The following is a 14,549-nucleotide window of genomic DNA, read 5'->3' as shown; positions in this document are numbered from 1 at the left end:
ACGGGCTCTAGAGCGCAGGCTCAGTAGTTGTGGCACACGGCCTTAGTTGCTCCGTGGCATGTGGGATCTTCCCGGACCAGGACCAGGGATCGAACCCGTGTCCCCTGCATTGGCAGGTGGTTCTTAACCACTGTGCCACTAGGGAAGTACCAAGATTTTTTTTTTTTTCCTGCACGGCTTGTGGGATCTTAGTTTCCTAACCAGGGATCAAACCTGGGCCCTCAGCAGTGAAAGCGCAGAGTCCCAACCACTGGACCGCCAGGGAATTCCCAAGATTTTTATGACTACATAATATTTCTAAGCGGATACACCATGGTTTACTTAGCTCTGTTTTGGTATATTCAGGGTGTTTCCATTCCTTATTTCCTGCATTTTCCATGTTTTGAATCATTTTGTCAGAATGAAATTCCAGAAGTAGGTCAAAGAGGTTTTCTTGGTTTTGTTTTTTACAGCTCTTGCTAAGTTACTTTTCAAAAGTGTTAACCAATTATATTGCCACTCCAATTTTTGTAGTAATGATGCACCATTGAGAGCATTAGATTTTTTTCTTGAGAGGCATTGCATGTTTTTGACTTTCAAAATTCTAACTTCTTTATCCATAAACCTGAAAGGTTTCCTGTCATTTTTTGTAACTTACCTGCATTAGATACCATGAAGATTAATGAAAACATACATACTGGGAATATTCGAATTCTGATAAATGTTCCTGATCTCTAAGTAAGGACATTATTATGGGTAAAATATTTTAATCATATAAACCCTAAAATAAAACCAAAGTCTATATACTCATGATGAAAGACATCTTTGAAATGTCTTGGAACTCTCATCAGGGATGTCATAGAAAATGATATTTATTGTTATACGAAATGAGAAAGAATCTTAGCTAAATTGCTAGGTTTACCCTAAGACAAAATTTAATACATTCTATTCCACATACTCAACAGGAGTTGAGCCTATAACTCTATAATTTAGTAGATCTCCTTAAACAGGAAAAGCTGTCAAATTGTAATCAGGGTATAATTAGCAACCCAATCTTAATATATACATTGCAAATAAAAAATGTCAAAAAAAATGTCGAAACTATGCTTCAATTTAGTCAGTCATGAACAGCATTTCTTAAACAATGGAATAGAATAGAGAATATCAGTGCATTATACATAGTAAAGAAAAGTATCATTTTGTGAAACTTTTTTTTCTCTGTTGTATGCTAGAGTATGTGTACTTTTACTATTGGTTGCAGTAAAAAGCAGCTCAAGATAAGCATAGAAGGAAACTTACATCTTTAAATACTTACACAATAAAACAAGAAAGATCTAAAACCAGTGATCTCAGCTTCCATCTTGAGCTAGAAAAGGAAGAATAAATTAAACTTGGGCTAAGCAGGATGAAACAAATAATGATAAGAATAGAAATCAACGGGCTTCCCTGGTAGCGCAGTGGTTGAGAATCTGCCTGCCAATGCAGGGGACACGGGTTCGAGCCCTGGTCTGGGAAGATCCCACATGCCGCAGAGCAACTAGGCCCGTGAGCCACAATTACTGAGCCTGCACGTCTGGAGCCTGTGCTCTGCAACAAGAGAGGCCGCGATAGTGAGAGGCCAGCGCACCGCGAGGAAGAGTGGCCCCCACTTGCCGCAACTAGAGAAAGCCCTTGCACAGAAACGAAGACCCAACACAGCCATAAATAAATAAATAAATAAAAATTTTTAAAAAAGAATAGAAATCAATAAAATTAAAAGTGGAGAGGGCTTCCCTGGTGGCACAGTGGTTGAGAGTCCGCCTGCCGATGCAGGGAACACGGGTTCGTGCCCCGGTCCGGGAAGATCCCACATGCTGTGGCGCGGCTGGGCCCATGAGCCATGGCCGCTGTGCTCCGCAACGGGAGAGGCCACAACAGTGAGAGGCCCGCGTACCGCAAAAAAAAAAAAAAAAAAAAGTGGAGAGAAAAAAATCAATAAAACCAAAACCTGTAAGATCAGTAAAATTGTTAAACTTTTACCCATACTGACCAAGATTTTTTTTAAAAGCACAAATTACCAATATCAGAAATGAAAGATTATTATTACAGATCCTGTATATATATATATTAAAAGGGTAGGGACTTCCTTGGTGGCGCAGTGGATAAGAATCCGCCTGCCAATGCAAGGGACATGGGTTCGAGCCCTGGTTCGGGAGGATCCCACATGCCATGGAGCAGCTAAGCCCGTGCGCCACAACTACTGAGCCTGTGCTCTAGAGCCTGCGAGCCACAGCTACTGAGCCCTTGTGTCACAACTACTGAACCCGGTGCACCTAGAGCCTGTGCTCCGCAACAAGAGAAGCCACCACAATGAGAAGCCTGAGCACCGCAGTGAAGAGTAGCCCCCACCCACCGCAACTAGAGAAAGCCCACACGCAGCAACAAAGACCCAACGCAGCCAAAAATAAATAATAATATTAAAAAAAAAAAAAGGATAACAAGGGACTACTGTGAACAATTCTATGCCCACAAATTGAAAAACTTAGTTGTAGTGGACAAACTCATTGAAAAACACAAAATACCAAAACTGATTCAAGAAGAAATAGAAAACCTGAATAGTCCAAAATCAACTAAATGCATTGAATTCATAATTTAAAACCTTCCCTAAAACAAACTTTGTTCCCAGATAGCTTTTCTGGTGAATTTCTATCTAAGGAAGCAATAATACTAATCCTTCCAGGAAAAAAAAAAGGAAGGGTCACTTCCCAACTCATTTTATGAGGCCAGCATTACCATATACCAAAAGCAGACAACAAAATTGCAAGAAAAGAAAACTACAGATAAATATATCTTATGAACATAGACACTAAAGTTGCAACAGTAACAAAATGTTGGCAATATAATCCAGAAATATATAAAAATAATAATACATCATGACCAAATGGAGTTTATCCCAGGAATGCAAGTGTGGTTTAATGTGAAAATGTAATACATCGAATTAACAGAATAAAGGAGAAAGACCATGTGATTATCTCAGTAGCTACTGAAAAAATTTTTCTGACAAAATTTTACATCCATTCATGGTAAAACAAAAAAACTGTCAGCAAACTAGGATTAGCAGGGGACTTACTCTACTTAATAAAGTTCTTTTTTAAAAAACCTACTACTGACACCAAAGTCACGGGCAAAAAAAGAAAAAATAGACAAACTGGATTTTGTGAAAATTGTAAAAATTTGTGCACGAAAAGACAACATTAAAAGAGTAAAGGGAATTCCCTGGTGGTCCAGTGGTTAGGACTCCGCACTTCCACTACAGGACTGCAGGGCAAACGTGTTCGAGAGTCATGGTTGGGGAACTAAGATCTCACATGCTGCTCAGCCAAAAAAAAAAAAAAAAAAAAAAAAAGCATAAAAAGACAACCCACAGAATGGGAGAATATGTTTGCAAATCATGTATTTGATAAGGGATTCAAAGCCAGAATATATAGAGAACTCCTAAAATTCAGCAACAAAAAACCAAACAACCTGATTCAAAAACAAACAACAGACTTGAATAGACATTTCTCCAAAGAAGATATACAAATGGCCAATCAGCAAATGAAAAGATGCTCAACATCACTAATCATTAGAGAAATGCAAATCAAAACTACAATGAGATACCACTTCACACCCGTTAGAATGGCTACTATCAAAAAACAGAAAATAAATGTTTGAAAGGTTGTGGACAAATTGAAACACTTGTACACTGTTGGTGGGAATGTAAAATGGTGCACCTACTATGGAAAACAGCATGGTGTTCCTCAAAAAATTGAAAACAATTACCATATTATCCAGCAGTTCCACTTCTGGATATATACCCAAACCAACTGAAAACATAGTGTTGAAGAGATATTTGTTTCCCATGTTCATAACAGTATTATTAACAATAGCCAAAAGGTGGAAGCAACCCAAGTGTCCATCAACAGATGAATGGATAAGCAAAATGTGGTATATGCATACAATGGAATGTTATTCAGCCTTAAAAAGGAAGGAAATTCTGCAATATGCTATGACGTGGATGAAACTTGAGTACGTTATGGTTAATGAAATAGCGAGTCACAAAAAATAAATATGAGGTATCTAGAGTAATCAAAATTATAGAGACAGAAAGTAGAATGGTGGTTGCTCGGGCTGGGAGAAAGAAGAAGTGGAGAGTTATTGTTTGTAGAGTTTCAATTTTGCAAGTTGAAAGAATTCTGGAGATTGATGGTTGCACAACAATATGAAGGTACTTCATACCAGTGCACAGGACTTCCCTGGTGGCGCAGTGGTTAAAAATCTGCCTGCCAATGCAGGGGACATGGGTTCGAGACTTGGTCTGGGAAGATCCCACATGCCGCGGACCAACTAAGCCCGTACGCCACAACTACTGAGCCTGCGCTCTAGAGCCCGTGCGCCACAACTGCTGAAGTGTACGTGCCTAGTGTACGTGATCTGCAACAAGAGAAGCCACTGCAATGAGAAGCCCGTGCACTACAACGAAGCGTAGACCCCGCTCGCTGCAACAAAGACCCAATGCAGCCAAAAATAAAATGTAACTAAATAAATTTATTTTTAAAAATACCAGTGAACAGCACATTTAAAAATGAATGAGATGTTAATTTTTTTTTTTTTTTTTCTGTACGCGGGCCTCTCACTGCTGTGGCCTCTCCCGTTGCGGAGCACAGGCTCCGGACGCGCAGGCTCAGCAGCCATGGCTCACGGGCCCAGCCGCTCCGCGGCACGTGGGATCTTCCCGGACCGGGGCACGAACCCGTGTCCCCTGCATTGGCAGGCGGACTCTCAACCACTGCGCCACCAGGGAAGCCCCCACATTTTTTTAAATTGGGGGAAAAAACTATTACTAACATCACACTTATAATGGTGAAAGTCTGAATGTTTCCCCCATATAACAGAGAACAAGAAAGGATAATTGCTCTCACTACTTCAATTCGAAATTGTACTGTAGGTACTAACTAGTGGAATAAAGCCAGAAAAAATAAAGAAAAAGCATATAGATTAGAAGTTTTAAAAGTAAAATTGTATTTTTACATGACGTGATCATGTGCATATAAAATCCTAAGGAATCTACAAAAAGCTACTAGAACCCATAAGTGAATTTAGCAATGTTACAGGGTATACTGCCAATATAAAAAAATGTGAGTATACAAAAAATACTAGCAACGGTCAATCAGTAACTGAAATTTTTAAAAATATCATTTACAATAATGTCCAAAAACATGATATCCTTAAGGATATGCTCAATAAAATACATGCAAGACTTGTGTATTGAAAACTACAAAATATTTCTGAAAGAAACTAAAGAAGATGTAAATAAATGGGAAATATACCATGGAAAGCTCAGTATTGTTAAGATGTAAATTATCCCCAAATTGATGTATAGATTCATTACAATCACAGTCAAAATCCAAGCAGGTGGGACTTCCCTGGTGGTCCAGTGGTAAAGAATCCACCTTCCAAGGCAGGGGACACAGGTTCGATTCTTGGTCAGGGAACTAAGATCCCACATGATGCGGGGCAACTAAGCCTGCGCGCCGCAACTATTGAGCCCGCTCACCTCAACGAGAGAGCCTGCATTCTGCAAACTACAGAGTCCACGTACTCTGGAGCCCATACGCCACAACTAGAGAAGAGAAAACCTGTGCACCACAACTAGAGAGAAGCCCAAGCGCAGCAACGAAGAGACCGTGCACCGTAACGAAAGATCCTGTATGCCTGAACGAAGACCCTGTGTGCCGCACAGGGTCTTTTTTAATTAATTAAAAAAGAAACTAAAAACCACCCTTTATAGTAAAATAAAATGTACAACCACTATAGAAAACAGTTTGCCAGTTTCACCCCCACAATCCACTCCTAGGGATTTATTCCAAGAGTAATGAAAGCATATATCTACACAAAGACTTGGACACAAATGCTCACGATGACTTTATTCTTTTTTTTTTAATTAATTAATTAATTTATTTTTGGCTGCGTTGGATCTTCGTTGCTGCACGTGGGCTTTCTCTAGTTGCGGCGAGCAGGGGCTACTCTTCATTGAGTTGCTCCGGCTTCTCATTGCGGTGGCTTCTCTTGTTGCGGAGCACGGGCTCTAGGTGTGCAAGCTTCAATAGTTTTGGCACGCAGGCTCAGTAGTTGTGGTGCATGGGCCTAGTTGCTCCACGGCATGTGGGATCTTTCCAGACCAGGGATGGAACCCGTGTCCCCTGCGTTGGCAGGTGGATTCTTAACCACTGCGCCACCAGGGAAGTCCCCACTTTATTCTTAATAGCCCTAAACTGGAATCCTAATTTCCAGCTACACGTGAATGGATAAACCAAAAGCAGTATATCCATACAGCAGACTAGTACTAAACAATAAAAAGGACAAAGTATCATGCACATAACATGGACAAATCTGAAAAAATTTTGCTGAGCAAAAGATGCCAGATGCAAGAGTACATGCTGCATGATTCTATTATATGAAACTAGTAAAAACAAAACTAGTCTATGGTGACAGGAAAGCAGATGAGTGGTTGCCTGGGGCTAGGGAAAGGGGTTGGGGATTGACTGCAATAGGGCACAAGGGAATTTTTTTCAGGTGATATGAATGTTGTATATCTTGATTGTGGTGGTGGTTACACCAATGTATACATTTGTCAAAACTCATTGAAATGTATGTGCACTTTATTGTACATAAACTATGCCTCAATAAAGTTTATTTTAAAAACATTTGGAAGCCACTGGTCTACTGGGTGTGGGGGAAATAATCATTAGAGTTGCAACATTTTGTTAAATGATATTGTTACCAAGGCTGTAGCCCCAGAATCATAACCCTGCCCCTTCCTTGAATAGAAACTAATTACTCTTACTAAAGTTTTCGGAGGAAGCTGCAAAGAGAAAAAACGAGAACTGGTTAGAACCACCTAGGCCCAAGATGGTGGAAGATTTGACTTCCAGTAGACCTTGAGCCTCATTATACACTCATTGTAATACATTACCATGCTAAATGACACATCCACCAAAGCCATGACAGTTGGCGATTGCCATGACCACAACCAGAGAAGCCCGTACAAGGACTGAAAAGGAGAGTTGCATCAGTTCCAGGTCCAAACCACACCCCTGTTTTGGGATAACTCATGAATATTCCTCCCACTCTTTCCAATTCCCTCCTTTTTAACTCGACCTTCCTGTATATTTGATGTCTCCACAGAAATTGAGTTGAGAAACTGCTTTGCAAACTAGGTTCTTTGCTTCTCCATTCTTTGGCCACTGAATAAAGCTTGTGCTATTCCAGCCTCAGCTTCAGTTTCATTGTTGGCTGCATGATTCCAATCAGAAAAAAAACCCACCTGGCTGAGACAGGGGTCTCTGCCCAAGCTAGGACCCCAGTGCAGGTCCAGTTGACTAATTTTGTTAGGGAAACCACTGACCGAAACTGCCCGCCTTGGCCAGGCCCAATAATTACCACTCACATGAGTTACCTTACAACAGGAGGTCCTGGTAAGGAAGACGTAACTAACAAGCTACCACCAACTCGAAGAATTCGGGAAAGGTCAAAAGGAGAGAGGAGACACCAGTCCATATGTCCTACCAGCCTCCCAGAATCCTTCTCGCTAGAATCCATCTTGGTTGAGTGATGTGTGCAGAGCCAGGAAGGACCCTGAGTCAGAATGATCAGCCAGAGACAACCCGGAAACTAACTCCATTACCATAAATTCCGAGACTGTGACCATGTGTCATAGAAGTTCTCTTGGGTTCCCTTACCCTCCTGCTCTCCACCCGGGTGCCCCTTCCCAATAAAGTCTCTTGCTTTGTCAGCACCTGTGTCTCCTCGGACAATTCATTTCCGAATGTTAGACGAGAGCCCACTCTCAGGCCCTGGAAGGGGTCCACCTTCCTGCAACAATTTGGTAACGATATCAATGGACAAAATAAGCAAATATGTGTTGCTAATATAGTCAGATAAAATTTAAACAAATTTTAAAAGAAACAGTAATATATGCCCATGGTTATAAAATAAATGATAGAGAAAGGCTTATGATGAAAATAAATATCCCTGCCCCATCCTTTCCTGACCTTAATACTTTTCCCCAGAGGCATCCACTTTTAATATTTTATTTTCCCCTCTCTTTCCTCAATGAACTAGAGTGTAAACTGGTAGATATGGAGCAGTTGATGAAAAGCATTTATTGTAATGTAAACCAGAAGAGCCAGTAACTTAAGCCCAATGCTGCTGATCTCTCCACATTGCAACAGTAGCCCCTCTGATTTATATGAGATATTTCCACATTCTGGAGTTCTCAAATTCCCCAAAGAGCATTACTGTTTATAACTTGAAAGGCACCTGATGGCTAAACCCTGAATGTTTTAAATAAAAGCTTTGTAATGGAAACACATTCTAAAGGAAACATTCCTTAAGAAGAGCCAAAATGGCAAGTTCCAGGAATGAGGGAGAAAAGAGAAAGAAATTCTCTTCATTATTGTGTAACTTGTTGGGATGCCATCCATAGTTTGCTTAATAATAGTTGTGTTTAAGGTGTACCAGTGAATTGCTGGTGGGGGTTGGGATGAAGGAGGCAGAGTAGCCTTGGAGAGGAGATAGCACTTGCCCTTGCAACTGTGTTGTGTGTCAAAGGGCTTTGAAAGAGGTAAGGGAAGGGTGCATTTTGGCTAAGAAAACTACAAGGAGTTCACTATTACAAGAGAGGAAAACATGTAGGGTGTATTATGAGAGATAAGGCTGGGAAATAGGGTCCATGTTTCTGTTATGGTTTTTTGGTCATAAGCAAAAAAACTGACTTGGCTAATGTAAACAAAAAGGATTTATTGGAAAGATGAGTGGCTCACAGAATTGATGGGAAAGCTGGAGAACTAGGCTTGGAATTAGGATCAAGGGCAGCTGCAGAACTCTAGGCAGCAGGAACTATTCAACTTTCTGTCAGAGTGACTGAGTGCCAGTACATTTTTTTTTTTTCCATCCCCGCATAATTTGACTCAGGATTCAAAATTCTGAGAGGGCATAATTGACTTTATCTCATAAACCCACCCATCCAGGGCACCTTGATTTATCGTCCTACTGAGGCAGGCAACACTGTCCACAGTGGGGAAAATGTAATTCCCAAAGGAATGTAAGCGCACTGAGGATATGTCTTGTTGAGTTTATGTTTTACCCTATAGACTAAAGGAGACCATTGAAGAATTATGAATAAGGAACTAAGATGATCAGAAATGTAGATTTTAGATAATCCTGGTTTAAATTGGAGGATGGACTGAAAGGGGGCAAGAATAGTATGAGGGAGACTTGTACAAAAACTCTTGCATTGATTTGGGGGAGATGTTGAATGCTTGCATTTGACAGGGATATGGAAGTTGGTAATCTGAAGAGGAATACATTTTTGAAAGATATTTAGTAAGTAGAATGAATCAAAAGACCAATTGAATATGGGTGGTAAAGAAGAGGAAGAGTCTTGGTTGATTCCCAGGTTTCTGTTTTGAACATCTGTTTGAAAGTTGGTGCCATTTATAGACAGGTTGCACTGAGAGGTCAATTAGAGGAACAGTGATTCCATAGGAAGTTCAATTTTACATGTTTCCCATTAAGGATACATTTGGAATTTTGAAATGGATGTATCTAATAGGCAGTTGGATATATGTGGATATAGAGCAAGAAAAAGATCTGAGTTAGAGAGATTTGGAATGCATCACTATGTAAATGGTCTTTGAAGTCATGGACATGTACCATATTTTCAAGGCTTTGAGTATGGAGTATAAGAGAAAAGGAATGAGAATAACATTCCAAAAGGAGGGTAAGGAGAAAGAGATACACATAGATACCAAGAAGGAGCAGACAAATAGGAAGAACATTCATGTAAACCAGAAGATAATTCACTGTGGTTTGATGAACACATTGTGAACATATCAACCACAAATTATTTTTAAGAGCTTTACTAAGATATAATTGACATACCATACAATTCACCCATTTAATAGTATACAATTCAGGGACTTCCCTGGTGGTCCAGTGGTTAAGAATCTGTTTCCACTGCAGGGGCCGCAGGTTCGATCCTTGGGGAACTATAGGATCCCTCATGCTGTGCGGCCAAATAAATAAATATACAATTCAGGTTTTATTTAGTATATTCTCAGGGTTGTGCAACCACCACCACAATCTAATTTTAGAACATCTTTTCTTTCCTGAAAGGAATACCATGCCCATTAGTTGTTACCCCGCACCTCCCTCATACCTCTCCCAGACCTAAACAACCAACAGTCTGAGTATTTCATTTAAGTGGTATCATACACCACGTGTCATTTTGTGGCTGGCTTCTTTCACTTAGCATAATTTTTCAAGGGTCATACATGTTGTAGCATGTATCAGTACCTCATTCCTTTTTGTTGCTGTATCACATTGTATTATACAGATATCCCATGTTTTATTTGTCTATTCATCAGTTGATGGACATTTGGGTTGTTTCCACTTTTTGGCTACTATGCATAAAGCTGCTATGAACATTTGTGTGTAACTGCTATGAACATTTTGTGTGGACATGCCTTCATTACCTAAGTGTGGAATTGTGGGGTCATATGGTAACTATATGTTTGACTTTTTGAGGAAGTGCCAAACTGTTTTTCAAAGTGACTGCATCATTAACCACAAATTATTTTAAATATTTCTTTAGCTAATACTTTGGATGTGTAATTACTTTTAGGAGATATATGTTTTTATAGCTTACTAAAATAAGGTGAACAGTCTTTGTAGAAACCACCGAGGTCATGCAGTAGGACTTTGCCTACCATCTCAAAAGATCCTTCACACACCCCAACTCCATCACAGTCCCTAGCTTCTCTCTAAAAGTAAGCACAATCCTAATAATCATATTATATCTGTATCTCTTCCACATAAAGAATTCTGGTTCTGAAAGATACAGAGGATGTTAGAATATCCTATAACTATTCCTTTGCTTTATCTACTTTATACATGCTGAAGTGTTATAATAGTTATACTAGTCATCACTAGTAATTATCACCACCAAGTTATGGTTACTGAAAAGAATATTTTTCTGCATATATTGTCCCCATCCTCTCCACAATTTTTTAAAAAATATTTATTTATTTATTTAGGCTGCACCGGGTATTAGTTGCAGCATGTGGGGTCTTCGTTGTGGCATGCAGGATCCTTTGTTGCAGCGTGCAGGATCTTTTTTTTAGTTGCAGCATGCGGACTTGTCAGTTATGGCATGCAGGATCTAGTTCCCCAACCAGGGATTGAACCCGGGCCCCCTGCATTGGGAGCGCGGAGTCCTACCCACTGGACCACCAGGGAAGTCCTGTCTCCACAATTTTTGATAATCATATTTTATCTGTATATTTGTGCTTTCTGCTTTCCCTGTTAGATCCTGACTGATATAGGGGTGTACCACATAGGTTTTGAGATATGTCCTAAGAGGGTACTGTAGTGCTTACCACAATCATCTGTGATTTCTCCCAGAGACAGAAAATTACATTGCATGGATTTGTGTGGTCTTATCTGTGTCCTGCAACCCATGTAATGCCTGGAGGTATAAGACAAACCTGTTTTCAGAGATGCAATTGGAATTAGATGAGGAAAACTTGCAAGGATGTTTTGGAAAATGGTATATTAATGAATTGTAACTGTAAGAAAGGAAGTGGTCTTTGGAGTGATATCTAATACATAAAACTAGACAAAATTTGATAACCAAGGAGGAATTAGAAAATTAAAGTCAAGCAGATGACCGAAAAGCTGAATGTACATTGAAAATCTCCCTTCAGTAAAGGGGAGAAAAGGCCCAGTCACGATGAACTGCAAAGAGCAGTACTGTCGTATGACTCATTGCAAATGTTTAAAAAACAACATGGAGGGCTTCCCTGGTGGCGCAGTGGTTGAGAGTCCGCCTGCCGATGCAGGGGACGTGGGTTCGTGCCCCGGTCCGGGAGGATCCCACATGCCCCGGAGCTGCTGGGCCCGTGAGCCATGGCCGCTGAGCCTGCGCGTCCGGAGCCTGTGCTCTGCAAAGGGGGAGGCCACAACAGTGAGAGGCCCGCGTAGCGCAAAAAACAAAACAAAACAAAACAAAAAAACATGGAAATCAAAGCATTGCCCATTAATAGTGCTTCTCATTATATGGCATGGGTTAAATATTCTCTTTGTTGTAATTTTTCTAAAATCTCAACAATATATCATTTTATTTTCATTCATCTCCATCTGTATTGCAGGCGCTGAATAAGTAATAGGAATTAGGGAAGAATGAGGAATAAATACATGAATTTCAAAAAATGTTCCTGGAAATCATCATGCAACTCTGATCTCAACCTTAAATAAAATAGTGGAATAAATATTTAAAAAGAAAAACTGTGTAAGCCTCTAAAGGATGAAGGAATTCTGACTAATCAACAGCAATGATAAATCATAAATAGTGGACCTTGCCAGATTGGCGTGAGTGGTTTTCTGGGGGGTTTTTGGATTTTAAATTCCAGGAACAAGAGAAGAAGAGAAGTATTAGATATTCTAGATTGGACTATCAGTAAAGCATTTTGAGCTAGCATCTTGTGAAATCTCAATTACGAGATTAATTTATAGTGATTTCCAGGTGAGAGTGGTAACTGGAAACTTTCAAAGGCTTAGAGGAACAAATGAGCAATGACAGGGAATTTTTTAAAACTTTTTTTTTTGTTGTGAAATATTCATAGACATGTATATAATGAAAATGCATTGTTTAAAGAAAACTCTAAAATGAACACCCAGTTTGAGAATTAAAGCATTGCCAGTAACATAGAACCTTACCTTGTATCATTTTCCATCACAACCCCCTTCTACTTCCCCACCCCCAGAGATAACCATTATTCTGACTTTTATGGGAATCATGTCCTTGCTTTTCTTTACAGTGTCACCATCTGCCTATGAATTCTCCAGCAGACGAGTAGCTTTGCCTGTTTTTGAACTTTATATACATGGAATCATACTGGATATATTCTTTTGTATATGGCTTTCTTTGTCCGTGCCATGCGGCTTGTGGGATCTCAGGGATTGAACTCCAGCCACGGCACTGAAAGCACTGAATCCTAACCACTAGACCACCAGGAAACTCCCATGTATCTGGCTTCTTTTTATTCAAAATTATTTTGTTGTTATATATTGTGTGTGTGTATGTCTCATTTTCATTGCTATATGGTATCCCATTTTTGGTATATACCACAATTTATCTATCCCATTTTTGTGTATTAGTTTTGCTGCAGTAAACAACTCTTTAATCTCACTGGCTTACAGTAACAAACATTTGTTTCTTGCTCTTGATACTTGTAAATTGTATCAGCTTTGGTTTTTTCCATGTGTTTTCTCATTGCAGGACACAGAGTAAAGGAGCAAACTCTGGGACATGACTTTTTGTGGAAGAGGTAGAAGCAATAGCTCTGACAGAAACTCATGGATATAATATATATTATGTCTACTCTGCCCACAGTCTATTGGCCAAAGCATATGTTATGGCCAAATCAAAAGCTAATTAGGTGGTATGTATACGCCTCCCCCAGGAGGCATGACAAGTCACATGGTGGGGAAAGACATATAGTTCTTTGAAAAGGAAATGTGGTACAATTCATCACCACTATCAATGTTCCCATATTTGGTTGTCACAAACAGTGTTACTATGAGTTTCCTTGTATATGTAGCCTGGTGCAAATGTGCATGAATTTCTCCAGGAGTGGAATTGCTAGTTATGTGTTTTCAACTTTACTAGGCATGCCTACTGTTTTTCAAAATGGTTTTACATACCTACCAACAGTGTACAAGAGTTCCAAATGTGCCACATCCTTACTGACTCTAGGTAAAAGTTTTTGAATTTTAGGTAACATAATATGGAAAGTAAATGGTTATAGCTCATTGTGGCTTTAATTTGCATTTCCCTAAATACTAATGAGATTGAACACTGCTATACATACTAATTGACTAGGAATTTTTTTTATGCCTGTTCAGATATTTTGCCCATTTTTCTCCTACTCTGTTGTTTCCTTTTTCGCTTATCAAGGTATCCTTTGATGAACAGAAGTTTTTAACTTTGATGATGTCCAGTATATCATTGTTTTCTTTCAGTTAGTGCTTTTTTGTCTTAAGAATGTTTTTACTCCAACTTTCTGAAGATATTTCCATTGTTATATCCTTTTGGTTTTGCCACTCACATTTAGGTCTATAATACACCCGGATTCACTTTTTATTTAATTTAATTTTATTATTTTTTTCATAATTAAAAAAAATTTATTTATTTTATTTATTTATTTTTGGCTGCTTTGGGTCTTCATTGCTGCGCATGGGCTTTCTCTAGTTGCAGTGAGTGGGGGGCTACTCTTCCTTGCGGTGCTCTGGCTTCTCACTGTGGTGGCTTCTCTTGTTGCAGAGCACGGGCTCTAGGTGCGTGGGCTTCAGTAGTTGTAGCATGCAGGCTCAGTAGTTGTGGCTTGCAGACTCTAGAGGGCAGGCTCAGTAGTTGTGGCGCATGGGCTTAGTTGCTCTGCGGCATGTTAGATCTTCCCGGACCAGGGCTTGAACCCGTGTCCCCTGCA

General features: G+C 39.7%; 1 long non-coding RNA gene across 4 annotated transcripts in view; it reads right to left on the bottom strand.

Annotated features, from left to right (window-relative positions):
• LOC109550012 (uncharacterized) overlaps positions 1 to 14,549 on the bottom strand; it is a 58,919-nt gene that overhangs the window by 8,591 nt on the left and 35,779 nt on the right. Inside the window, exon 6 of one of the 4 annotated variants that reach the window (XR_012330054.1) lies at positions 1,295 to 1,345. This is a non-coding gene — a long non-coding RNA (uncharacterized lncRNA). The other 3 variants (XR_012330056.1, XR_012330055.1, XR_012330057.1) reach the window with 3 other exon arrangements.

The sequence above is a fragment of the Tursiops truncatus genome, chromosome 2, assembly GCF_011762595.2.
Source record: "Tursiops truncatus isolate mTurTru1 chromosome 2, mTurTru1.mat.Y, whole genome shotgun sequence".
NCBI classification, from domain to species: domain Eukaryota; kingdom Metazoa; phylum Chordata; class Mammalia; order Artiodactyla; family Delphinidae; genus Tursiops; species Tursiops truncatus.
Note: the sequence above shows the minus strand (reverse complement) of the source record. Positions and strands in the feature narration are given on the sequence as shown.